This window comes from Macaca mulatta, chromosome 3 (assembly GCF_049350105.2).
Source record: "Macaca mulatta isolate MMU2019108-1 chromosome 3, T2T-MMU8v2.0, whole genome shotgun sequence".
In the NCBI taxonomy this organism is placed as follows: Eukaryota; Metazoa; Chordata; class Mammalia; order Primates; family Cercopithecidae; genus Macaca; species Macaca mulatta.
This window is the reverse complement of record NC_133408.1, coordinates 157,550,777-157,563,266: the sequence shown is the minus strand read 5'-3', so window position 1 is coordinate 157,563,266 and position 12,490 is coordinate 157,550,777.

Sequence of the window (12,490 nt, the reverse complement as noted above, 5' to 3'; positions counted from 1 at the left end):
ATACAAGGCTTATTACAATAAAAGTTTGGGGAACACTAAGTTTAGGAAATACTAAGTAAGGTTCCAGATTGGATAATTAGATCAACGGTCTGGGTAAAGTCATTTTAAAGTCTCATCCCAGCCATGTTGCTCATGAAATACCCTCCTATGGATAAAGCAGCAGGTTGGAGAAAATGATACTTTTGATAAAATAAAGAATGTCTGCTCCCGTCTCTGTTTTAACATAGATTTTTGAACATACCTCCTGCTTGCATTTAATGCATTTTTTTGTTATTTATTTGCATGATCTCTTCAGTTTTTCCTATCTATAAAATGAGAAGCTAGACTCTTGATTTTGTTTTCAGTTTAATTCTATGATCCAATTAATTTTAATAGTGAAAACAATCAAATTGAATCACTAAAATAGAAAATAAGTTTTCCTCTTGATAAAGCAAAAATACTAGATTGGGAAGGAAGCTAGGAAGCTATCTAAGCTCATTCAATATTTTACAGATGAGTTTCTTAGACGTGGAAAGAGCACAGAACATTTTCCAAAACATGCAACTGGCTTACTGGCAGATCCATGACCAAAAGACAAATCTTTTAGTTCTCATTTCCATACTCGCAATCATACCTGCTCTTTTAACTATGTTGTGTGTTTGTGTTTATGTGTATGGCTGTTAAGCCAGGCTACAAAATGCAGAAAACAATTCACACTATCTACAAAATAAGAAATGTATCTACAAGTTCATTTTTCATCTATTTATGGAGCATTTGCAATGAGTGCTTTGGGCTAGATGTAATAGCATAGGAAGTTATGGGGGATGCGGCACACCAAAAGAGTATCTCATTGAGTTTTTTGCGGATTTTTCTGTGTGAACTATAGCCCCAAGATTGATAGATCACCCAACTTTTTAGGAGAAGCCAGAAATATAGATTTTGTGTGAAATATCTCGCTTTTTAAATGCATCAAAAATGTTTAACAGTGTACAGGTCGAACAAAACACATTTATAGGTTGAACCTAGCCTCTTGGCTATAAGATTTAAGGCTTGTGTCCATACACTAATAAACTTGATATGTCTCACCAAGTGTGCAGGGCTCTGACCACGAAAGTGGCTCCTGTATTGGTCACCATGTAATTTGACAACTTAGTAGGAGTTTTGCAAACCAAACTGGCTGAAATGCATGGAACTATTCTAGAAATAACATTCCCTGTCTTTGGCTGTAATTATTTAATTCTGAGAATAGTCTAAGTATATAGTGTTTAGATATGTTAAATTATTAAAGTTTACCTACAAATATCCTGAGAAACTGCATTTTCATGTAATGAAATGCAATGTAATGTAAATGATATGGCAACTGTAAATAATACACTATGTGTTACACAAGGTAAACCAAAAGACTTAAAGATTCATCCTTAAGGTCTTAATTATGGTTTTCTCCCCATGCCATGCTCACATATTCTATCTCTGAACTACCTGTATAGAGTTTATTTTTTCTGGCCCTGAAACAATCCAGGCAAAAATTATGTCCTGCAAGGGAGAACTACATTTTGAAGAAGACAAGAAAGGGGACATAAAGCCAGATAATGCTCCTTTGCATCTAATATCTAAGATCAAGGAGTTTAAAATTATGTTAGAGCACTGGTTATATGGCTGACTAATCCCTGATATCTTTTCTGTGTCTATTTCATCTACCTCCTCCTTTATCCTGCTTCAAATTTATCTTCTAGTTCAAAGAAACTGTCTAAGGGATAAAAGGTCCCTATGTTATGAAAGAACCTTTGTAATCCTCGACTTTACTTTAGAAAGCCTTGAACAAATATTTATGGCAGCAAAATGGGACATATTTTCACAGTGGGAGTAAAGAGATTTCCCAAATCGAGTACTATGACTGTTATGTCCCAAATCCAGGGGAGCTGAGAAGTGATGACATTCCTGGTCTTTTGCCTCTGATTCAATGAGGAACCACAGGGCACTTAGCACCATGGCTGAGACCTGGGTAACCTTCATCCCTGCCTGAGCAACTGCAATCCCTTGGTCTGGGCCAGATTTCACTTTGTGTTACTACTCTCTTTGGAATATATGCAGCACCAAAACGCAGGCACTAATCCAGAGCACTCACTCTGGGCAAGCAGGCTAATTAATATGTTTCAGTGTGGCAACCTTCCATGATTCCTGAAGGGTTTGCCGACATGGACAGAAGATAAAATGGTAGGCCAAGCCAGATCTGATTATGTTTTTCTGGCATGCAACGTGACTAATCTGACACAAAGATGGGTGCCCATTTTCTTGTAATGGTGAGGGTGGTGTTAATTTGCTTTGCTGGCTCAACTAATATCCATGATCCTAAATATATTTGAAAATTATTTGCACAGATAGGATAGGATGGAGTTTGTCAAAATTACTTAATAAGGATTCATGCTGACAGTGTGGTCACTGACAGTATTATTTAAGAGGTTTTTGAGGATCTGTGCCAAGCTTTTTATGTGAAAGGGGTTCAGGAATGCTGTTTTTCATACTTCAGCTGTACAATATGGCACATTTACAGGAAACTATCACTAAAATCCCTGAATTTAGTGCATTTAGTGCAAAAGATACTCTACACTGAAGTTCTAAAAAGTAAAAAGGCAATTTTGTCTTTCTTAAATGTACACAGTAAAGTGAACCTGGCTGTTTTACTAAATAAAGATCTTAGGCTACATTATCAAACAGATACAACTAGTATATAATGAGCATGTTCCGTGATGATAAATTCTTTTAATATCCTTAAATACAGTATTTTTTTTTCCTACTGGCTTAATCAGTCTCCCTATAATCTTTTCCATAGCACTGTTTTGGGGATTTTTTTTTTTTTTTTTTTTTTTAGCATTTGATTCTTTTATAATTACAAAAGAACTTAGACCTGACATTCAATTTTCCCAGAATTTGAATCTGTTAAATTAATGAGTTTTTTGTTCTTTCTTTGCATCAGCTGACAATTACGTCTGCACCTCTCCCTACATCCTCCATTTATCTCAGTCACACAATGGTCTTCCTTACCACCCAGTGACTATAATAGTGGCAATATTAAGGGAACACAATCAAGCACAGAACTAAATTATCTTTATGAATTACCTTGCTTAATGCTGAAAACATCCCCATGAAGCAGGTACTATTGTGATTCCATCTTTAGTGGATCAGAAGCCTGAACTGCCCATGGTCACAGAGCCAAAAATAGCAGTGGTCACTGCCCATGCTCTTAGCCCCATCGTTGGCTCTTCCCTACTCTTCTAACAGCACCACAAGAGGGGAAAACGTTTTAAAATAATTTTTATCCCATGCCACATCTCTAGGGACTACACACTCCCTATGATAGATCATGGAAAGTGCTGGTAAGGGACCAGAAAAAAAATGAGGAGAAATGGTGTCCTGAGCATAGGTCGCATATTGGTAAATAAATAAATAAATAAATGTTATGACTGTTTTAAGACTTAGACCTTCACACGCACACACAAATTTGAAACTGCAGAAACAATATAAACTCTTTGGTATATGAGTAGCAAGTTATATTCTCTTTTAATTCAATTAAAATAAAGTACAGTTGGTAACTCTTTCAGACAGAAACATACTTGGGAGAATAAAACACACCCAAAGAACACTTTCCCTTGAATTGCCCACCTCTTTGTTTTAATCGCTATCCCTTCAGTGAGTGGTTCTGGAAGGAAACACTATTCCCCCACTCCCAGCTCCCCCACCAGCTGCTCATTTTCCTTGATTTTTATCATCTAGTTTTAATTCCAGGTTTGACATTTCACAATTTGCTGTAATGGAACAGATAAGCATGTTTAAATCCTTGCACAATTCAACTTAAACTAAATTAGCCAGTAGGTACATCCGTTTACACCTTGCAAAGCTCTTTTTCACATGCATCATCTCATTTAACTGTCACAAAACTCAATTAGGAAGAAATGATTGGCAGGAAAGAATTGAACCTTTGCTTAAAGCACAGATGTACTGGTAAATTAATAACAGAAATTATTGCAAAAGAAAAATGATAATATTTCTGTGAACCAGCAACAGATTGTGGATGTTTATTGATGTTGACCTCTACACGTCAAAGTTTTCCTTTGGCTTTCCCATCAGTATATAAGCAAGGTAGTTGATCTAGATTCCCCCCTTCCCATAAAAACGCTTCATTTATTGCAGTTGCAGAAATAATTGGCCATCTGTTCATTTTACTCATTGTGCCATGATAAATAATAATGGATCCTAGAACAAGTGTCCCTTTTACTTTCCACTTCAGGTGAATTCTGTGGGTTGAGAGGATGTAGCTATTGCTGTACCAGCTGTGCCATAGTAATGGTTTCAGAAAATATTCAGGTGTATTCTCATTTATTTCCTTTTAAATCATGTTATTTTTTCATTGATAATTTATTTTGATTGTGCTTCAGACAAAAGGTATTGTTTTAGCCTCATGAAGTGATTCTTATTTCAAATGTCCACACCTCTCCAGACATGCTTGCTTGGCTATCCTGTGTTTACTCAAGGCCAATCTCAGTAACGGGACAATTATCATGCTTGGAACTTTAAGCGCATCACCTCATTCAGTCTTCATAGTAATCTCAAAAAGTAGGGCATTTTATTATCTCCATCTAGTGGAGGAAGACCCTGAGCTTAATAGTTAAAAGGGACTGGTATAACAGTGATAGGATTCCAATCCATGTCTACATACTCCAAAATTTGAATTAGTAATCACAACATTCTTCACAACTGATTAGTGAGTTCAATATTCACCATCACTTAACTGATTAAAAGTATGGAAGAGGCTGGGTGCAGTGGCTCAGCACTGTGGGAGGCCGACGTAGGCAGATCACCTGAGGTCAGGAGTTCAAGACCAGCCTGGCCAACACAGTGAAACCCCTGTCTCTACTAAAAATACAAAAATTAGCCAGGCGTGGTGGTGGGTGCCTGTAATCTCAGCTACTCAGGAGGCTGAGGCAGGAGAATTGCTTGAACTTGGGAGGTGGAGGTTGCGGTGAGCTGAGATTGTGCCACTGCACTCCAGCCTGGTGACAGAGTGCGAGTCTATCTCAAAAAAAAAAAAAAAAAAAAGAAAAGAAAAAGAAAAAAAAAGTATGGAAGAGCTAGGAAATTAAGATATACCAGTTTTTGTTACAATAATACTAGAAAACAAATCAGTAGCTTAAAACAATAATTATTTATTCTTGCTCACACACTTACAGATGAGCTCATGCGTGGCTGATTGAAGCTTGGTTTGGCTGGGCGTGGTTCCATGCTGCAGACTAAGCCTTTGTCTGTTGCACAAATCTTTTATCCTATCCTCCCACCAATGAGATACCTGGCACATATTCTTCTCATGGCACTACCAGAAGTGAAAAATTGGCAAGTAGAAACACATAATGTCTCTTAAGGTCTAGACTTAGAACTGGCACACTGCCATTTCTGTCCATGTTCCATGGGCAAACTAAAGCAACATGGTAAAGCCCACCGTCAATGAGATGGTAAAATATACTCCATCTCTAGTTGGAGGAAATGCAATGCCACATGGCAACAAGTGTGAATACAGGGAGAAATGAGGAATGAGAACAATTTACACAGTAACATGAGGAGATAAGCAGTTAAGAAAATGAGCTCTTTGTGTTGTATGAATGTTTGTATGGAAGAAGAGAAAGGAATTTGAACTCAGCTGAACAGAGGATAGGATCTAATGTTCTATTCCTGTTTCTTATATTTAGAGATGAAAAAGAATATCCAAAAGGTCTCTGGGACTATTGCCTTAAAATCTACCTGCTGAGCAATGATTTTAAGGCTAAGCAGGGCAGCAGGGAAAATACTGTGTTACAGCATGTGTGCTTCTAAGATAGAACTGGCCGACAAGTAAGATTATAATATATATGAGAATTGAAACAATTGTAATTGGGAATACATGAAAAACTGAGGCCTTACAGAACCCATAGTCTACAGAATACTTTTAAATGATGTTTAGCCCCTCCAATCTAAGCATACAATTCTAGACTCTGAGTTGAAAAGGATCTTAAAGGTCTTCGAATCTAAATACCTACTCAATGCTTGAATTCTCTCTGTAACATGCAGCTTATATTTGAACATGTCCTGTAACATTACTTTCCAATTCCATTTTGAAAATTTCCATTTTCTTTTTCCTTATCATTGTCATTTAAATACAGTCCACGTCTCCACACTACTCATCAGTGAGTCCATGAGCAAGTAAGAACCACCCAAAAATGATAAACCCAGGAACACTCCTCTCCTTCCTGGTGATGACCTATTGCTATGCCAGGCCAGTTTCAAAGGGCCTTCTGCATGACTTAATACTCTGCTGTCACAGTCTTGAAATTCTTAAGTTCTTAACAAGCAACTGCATTTTCATTTTCTGGGCTTCACAAATTTGGTAGCTGATCTTGTTCCTAAGTCATCACCAGCACTGTCTATACCTCAGTCAGGTCCCCACCTCCTGACAACTTCTTCTAGCCATTCCACTAGGGCAACTCCACTCTCTATCTTACCAGATTACGTTCCTGATTGATTCTCTGTTCTTCATGGTTTCTGGATTTCACTGTTACTCAGTTTTGGTGGAACAAATCCCTCAGTCTGTCCCAGCTGGACCAGACCCTCACTGACACCTTACTTCCTCCCCCAGCAGAAAGAGATTTTGACCATAGCTCTCAGATACTTCTTCCTAAGCTAAATTTTGATCTGGGCCATTGATGCTTTCTCTCCTTCTTGGAGCTATGCAAAATAAATCTTTTTGATTCTTCATCTACTTTGAAGCTAGCCCTTCAAAGCAGAATGAAGGAATCACTTGATAGGGAGACATAGTTGAACTTTGGGGAAGGAGCAGGTGGCAGCTGGTCATTGATGAGGGGTGAATAGAATGTGCTCAGCTTGAGCTAACATTATTCTCATCTTCCTACTTTTCTTACCATACATCAGCTGAACTGATTTGGTGCCCTCTTGCGTAAGGTTGGATGTGGTGGACTCCATCTTTAAATGGCTGAGTCATACTACCATTAACAATCTAAATTCAACAATCACGAAACCAGGTGATTTGTATTGAAGACCATATCTTCCCCATAAGTATGTAAATTATTCAAGCGGATCCTTTATGTTTATGGTAGAAGGAACAGTGTAAACATGAGAATTTGACAGACTTTTTGAACATACTTAATTTGGGCTTTTATATTTCATGCCAAATTTTGAAATAATATTTAGTACTTGGCTTTCTTTTTTTCTTGTTTGCAAAAGTAGCACTCGTTTTTGTAGGAAACTTAGAAAAGAATTTAAAACCACAAAGGAAAATAAACATCTCTTACAGTTCTACCTACTAAAAATAACTACAGATAACATACAGTTTAATATCTCTTTATCTTTTACCCTGAACACATACACATATATATCTTAAAAGATCATATTAACTGCAGTTAACATAGTTTAATATCATTATCTTTTACTATGAACATATATACATATATATGTACACTCATATATGAACATATGTGCATATTATATATATTAAAATACACTATTATAAGCGTATTATGGATAGTGTTTCATAACTTACTGTTTTTTACAATTTTTGTCAAAATGATTTTTCTATGTGATAGGATAACTGGAAAGCAAACATAGTTAAAGCTATCCAGTGACACAATTGGATAGTTCTGTAAAAACCAGTCGATTCAGGAGGAAAGACATTAGAGGGATGTACTTCTAGTTATGTAGGCCAAATAGCAGGTTGATTTTCTCACTATCTACTAACACTAACATCCACAGCCAATTGACATGCTGGTGATGTGTGATGAGAGTAAAGACTTAAGATTTAAGTTATACATTGTTTTAATAAATACTTAGCTGCTTTGGATCCTTTTTACACCTTTCAATAAAAGAAGTTTGCTGGGTGATTTTATTTTAAAATAAAGGGCTCAGTTCAGAAGGAAAGAGTTTTATCTTCTTTAATGAGTTGCAAAAACATGCAAAATAATATCCTGAGCCTGTTAAAATTAGAATTTCTAAGCCTAAAGGGGTCAGAAAAACCCAGGAGTATTTTGATGCCCTGAGTTTTTTTTGTTTGATTTGCCTGGAGGTATATATTTAATAACTAAGTGCCCTTTCTTCCCCTTTTAAGCTTCTCATCTTCAAAGATTGTGATTATTTGTTCCATTGCTAATCTGTTCATTTGTTCCATTGCTAATCTGTTCATTATGTTTGAAAGCACCTGAATCCATTATTTAGTGAATATTCTTTAAATTTATAACTGTAGATAAAAAATTTCTATTCAAAAAATAATTCCTGTACACATGGATATTGATAGTCTCTCTGTCTCTCTCTCTCTCTCTCCCCCTCCCCCTCTCTCCATCCCTCCCTCCCCACCTCGCTCCATCCTTCCCTCCCCTCACTCCTTTTCTCTCCACCTCTCTTTCTCTCTTGTGCACGTGCCACATTTTAATCATCCCTGGAGTTTTTTCAAAGCTTACCTATACTAACAGGTATCTTCCAAAGAGTTAAATGTTGTGTTTATTTTATTTTTGAAAGTGTGAAGCAACTTAACATTTGCCTTATCCCATCTATATTCCAAAATCTATGTAGCTTAGTTGATTTTTTATGTTATTTTTACTAACTTTACATTGGTCCTCAGATTTGATACTTTCAAAAATAGGCATGATAGTAAGTGGTCTACAACAGACTGTTGACAGTGAATGAACTGAAAACCTCCTGCAATCTTCAGGATAATCATAGAACAAATGCGAAAAAACAAAACAAAACAAAAATTCAACATTTCTGGACATTGACTTCTGCTTTACCCTATCACCTGAAAAACAGAAGAAAATTGAAAAATATGACAGACGAATTCTCAAACCTTGATACTGAGCATATTTCACTTGCAGGCCTCTGTTCTTTCCTCCCTACCCTTTATTGTATTCTTAATGTAAGTTTGTTTAATATAATGAGAGAAGCTGCTTTCCTCAATGTCCCTAAGACGATGCACTAAGACTTCCACACTTATTTACTGAGTGCACACTCTGAATTTATAGTTACAGATTATCACCTTTACCTCTTACTGCCATGTATGCACTGATTCATTACATTTTTTAGACTAAGTTTTACCCAAGATACCACAGGCAGTATATATCCAGATTTGAAGAGCTTGAATTATTCTTCAAAATGCCTTGAGATTATGGTCTACTTACTCAAAACAGCCCTAGATCTTATTTTGTGAAAGACAAGTTGGTGGCTTAGACTGAGCATTGGTCTGGTGCCAGGTATACCTGGCTTCAAATCTCTGTCCTCCCTTTATGACACTTGGGGCTCTTAGCATCTCTATTCCCATTTGTAAATGGAAGCATGAATGTTACATAATTAATTTGGTATAAATTAAATGATACATGAATTATGAAAATTAAGTGAAATAATGTACACAAAGCATTTGAACTGATTAAGTGCTCAAATTGTTAGTTCCTATTATTTTTACATCATTCCAGATTAGTTCATGAGTAAGAGAGTGACCTCGTTGCTTCATAGTCATATTTTATTATAGTCTTACAGTACTATTCTCCAGACTTATCAGCCATTTTATCTATGAGATTTGTCTTTAAATGACTTTTTACTGTGCTTAAGAAGCAAATTTACCCTTGCATTTAAAAAATAAAAAACAAAATGTCACGAAGTTTAATGAAAACTCAAGGCATTCTGAGGCATGACTCAAACACACTCTCAAGACCAAGCATATGAGTAAAGAAAATAATTGTGATATCAGGAGGTAGAAAATGGGAGTCTCCTTTAACTACTTCAATTCTGCAGGCATTCAGTGAGTACCTGTGCTTTGGCCACCTAAGTACCCAAACTCCTCCAGCAGTATGTAAAATTCCTGGAGAGTGGAGTCCAGGTCTTTTTCAGCATTTCATTCTCAATATTTAGGGATTATGGAGGAGAAAATTTAAGGAATTGGTCTTGGTTCAAAGGCATGCGTATATATGTATATAATAGACACACACATATATACACACACACACATATATATATACACATACAGACATATTTTTTTCATAAGCGTTTTTGGGGAACAGGTGGTATTTGGTTACATGAGTAATTTCTTTAGTGGTGATTTGTGAGATTTTGGTGCACCTATCACCCGAGCAGTATACACTGAACTCAATTTGTAGTCTTTTATCCCTCACCCCCTTTTTACCCTTTCCCCAGTTTAATTCCCATTTACCAGTGAGAACATACAATGTTTGGTTTTCCATTCCTGAGTTACTTCACTTAGAGTAATAGTCTCCAATCTCATCCAGGTTGCTGCAAATGTCATTCATTCATTCCTTTTTATGGCTGAGTAGTATTCTGTTGTATATATATATCACAGCTTTTTTATCCACCTGTTGATTGATGGGATTAGTTCCACATTTTTGCAATTGTGAATTGTGCTGCTATAAACATGCATGTTCAAGTAGCTTTTTTGTACCATAACCTCTTTTTCTCTGGGTAGATAACCAGTAGTGGGATTCCTGGATCAAATGGTAGTTCTACTTTTAGCTCTTTAAATCTTCACACTGTTTTCTATAATGGTTGTGCTAGTTTACATTCCTACCAGCATAGAAGTGTTCCCTTTTCACTGCACCCACGCCAACATCTACTATTTTTTGATTTTTTGGTTATGGCCATTCCTACAGGAGTAAGGTGGTATCACATTGTGGTTTTGATTTGCATTTCCGTGGTCATTAGTGATGTTGAGCATTTTTTCATGTTTGTTGGCCATTTGTATATCTTCTTTTGAGAATTGCCCATTCATGTCCTTAGCTCACTTTTTTATGGGATAGTTTGTTTTCTTGCTAATTTGTTTGAGTTCACTGTAAATTCCAGGTATTAGTCCTTTGTCAGATGTATAGATTGTGAAGATTTTCTCCCACTCTGTGGGTTGTCTGTTTACTCTGCTGACTGTTCCTTTTGCCATGCAAAAGCTCTTTAGTTTAATTAAGTCCTAGGTATTTACCTTCGCTTTTATTGCATTTGCTTTTGGGTTCTTGTTCACAAAATCCTTGCCTAAGCCAGTGTTTAGAAAGCTTTCTCCAATGTTATCTTCTAGAATTTTTATAGTTTTGGGTCTTAGATTTAAGTCCTTGATCTATCTTGAGTTGATTTTTGTGTAAGGTGAGAGATGAGGATCCAATTTCATTCTCCTACATGTGGTTTGCCAATTATCTCAGCACCATTGTTAAATATGGCATCTTTTCCCCCTCTTTGTTTTTGTTTGCCTTGTCAAAGATCTGTTGGCTGTAAGTATTGGGGTTTATTTCTGAGTCCTCTATTCTGTTCCATTGTTCTACATGCCTATTTTTATCCCAGTACCATGCTGTTTTGCTGACTATGGCCTCATAGTATAGTTTGAAATCAGATAATGTGATGCCTCCAGATTTGTACTTTTTGTTTGATCTTGCTATGGCTATGCAGGCTTTTTTTGGTTCCATATAAATTTTAGGATTTTTTTTCTAGTTCTGTGAAGAACGATGGTGGTATTTTGATGGGAATTGCATTGAATATGAAGATTGCTTTGGGAAGTATGGTCATTTTCACAATACTGCATGGGATATGTTTCCATTTGTTGTGTCATCTATGATTTCTTTCAGCAGTATTTTGTAAGTTTGCTTGTAGAAATCTTCTAATTCCTTGGTCAGGTATATTCCTAAGTATCTTATGTTATTTTTGCAGCTATTGTAAAAGAGATTGAGTTCTTGGTTTGATTCTCAGCTTAGTTGTTGTCAGTGTATAGCAAAGCTACTGATTTTCATACATTAATTTTTTATACTGAAACTGCTGAATTCATTTATTGGTTCTCGGAGCTTTTCGGAGGAGTCTTTAGGGTTTTCTAGGTATACAATCATATAATTGGCAAACAAAAACAGTTTGATATCCTCTTTACTGATTTGGATGCCTTTATTTCTTTCTCTTGTCTGATCGCTCTGGCTAGGATTTCCAGTACCATGTTGAACAGAAGTGGTGAGAGTGCGCATCCTTGTCTTGTCTCAGAGGGAAAGCTTTCAACTTTTCCCCATTCAGTATTATGTTGTCTGTGGGTTTGTCATAGATGGCTTTTATTACATTGAGGCATATCTCTTGTATGCCAATTTTTCTGAGGGTTTTAATCATAAAGAAATGCTGGAGTTTTTCAAATGCTTTTTCTGCATCTATTAAGATGATCATGTGATTTTTGTTCTTAATTCTGTTTATGTAGCATATCACATTTATTGACTTGCATATCTTAAACCATCCCTGCATCCCTGGTATGAAACCCACTTGATCGTGGTGGATTATATTTTTAATATGTTGTTGGGTTCGGTAAGCTAGTATTTTGTTAAGGATTTTTGTATCTATGTTCATCAGGGACATTGATGCATAGTATTCTTTTTTGGCTATGTCTTTTCCTGGTTTTGGGATTAGGGTGATACTTGTTTCATATATTTATTTAGGGAGGATTCCCTCTTTCCCTGTCTTGTGGAAT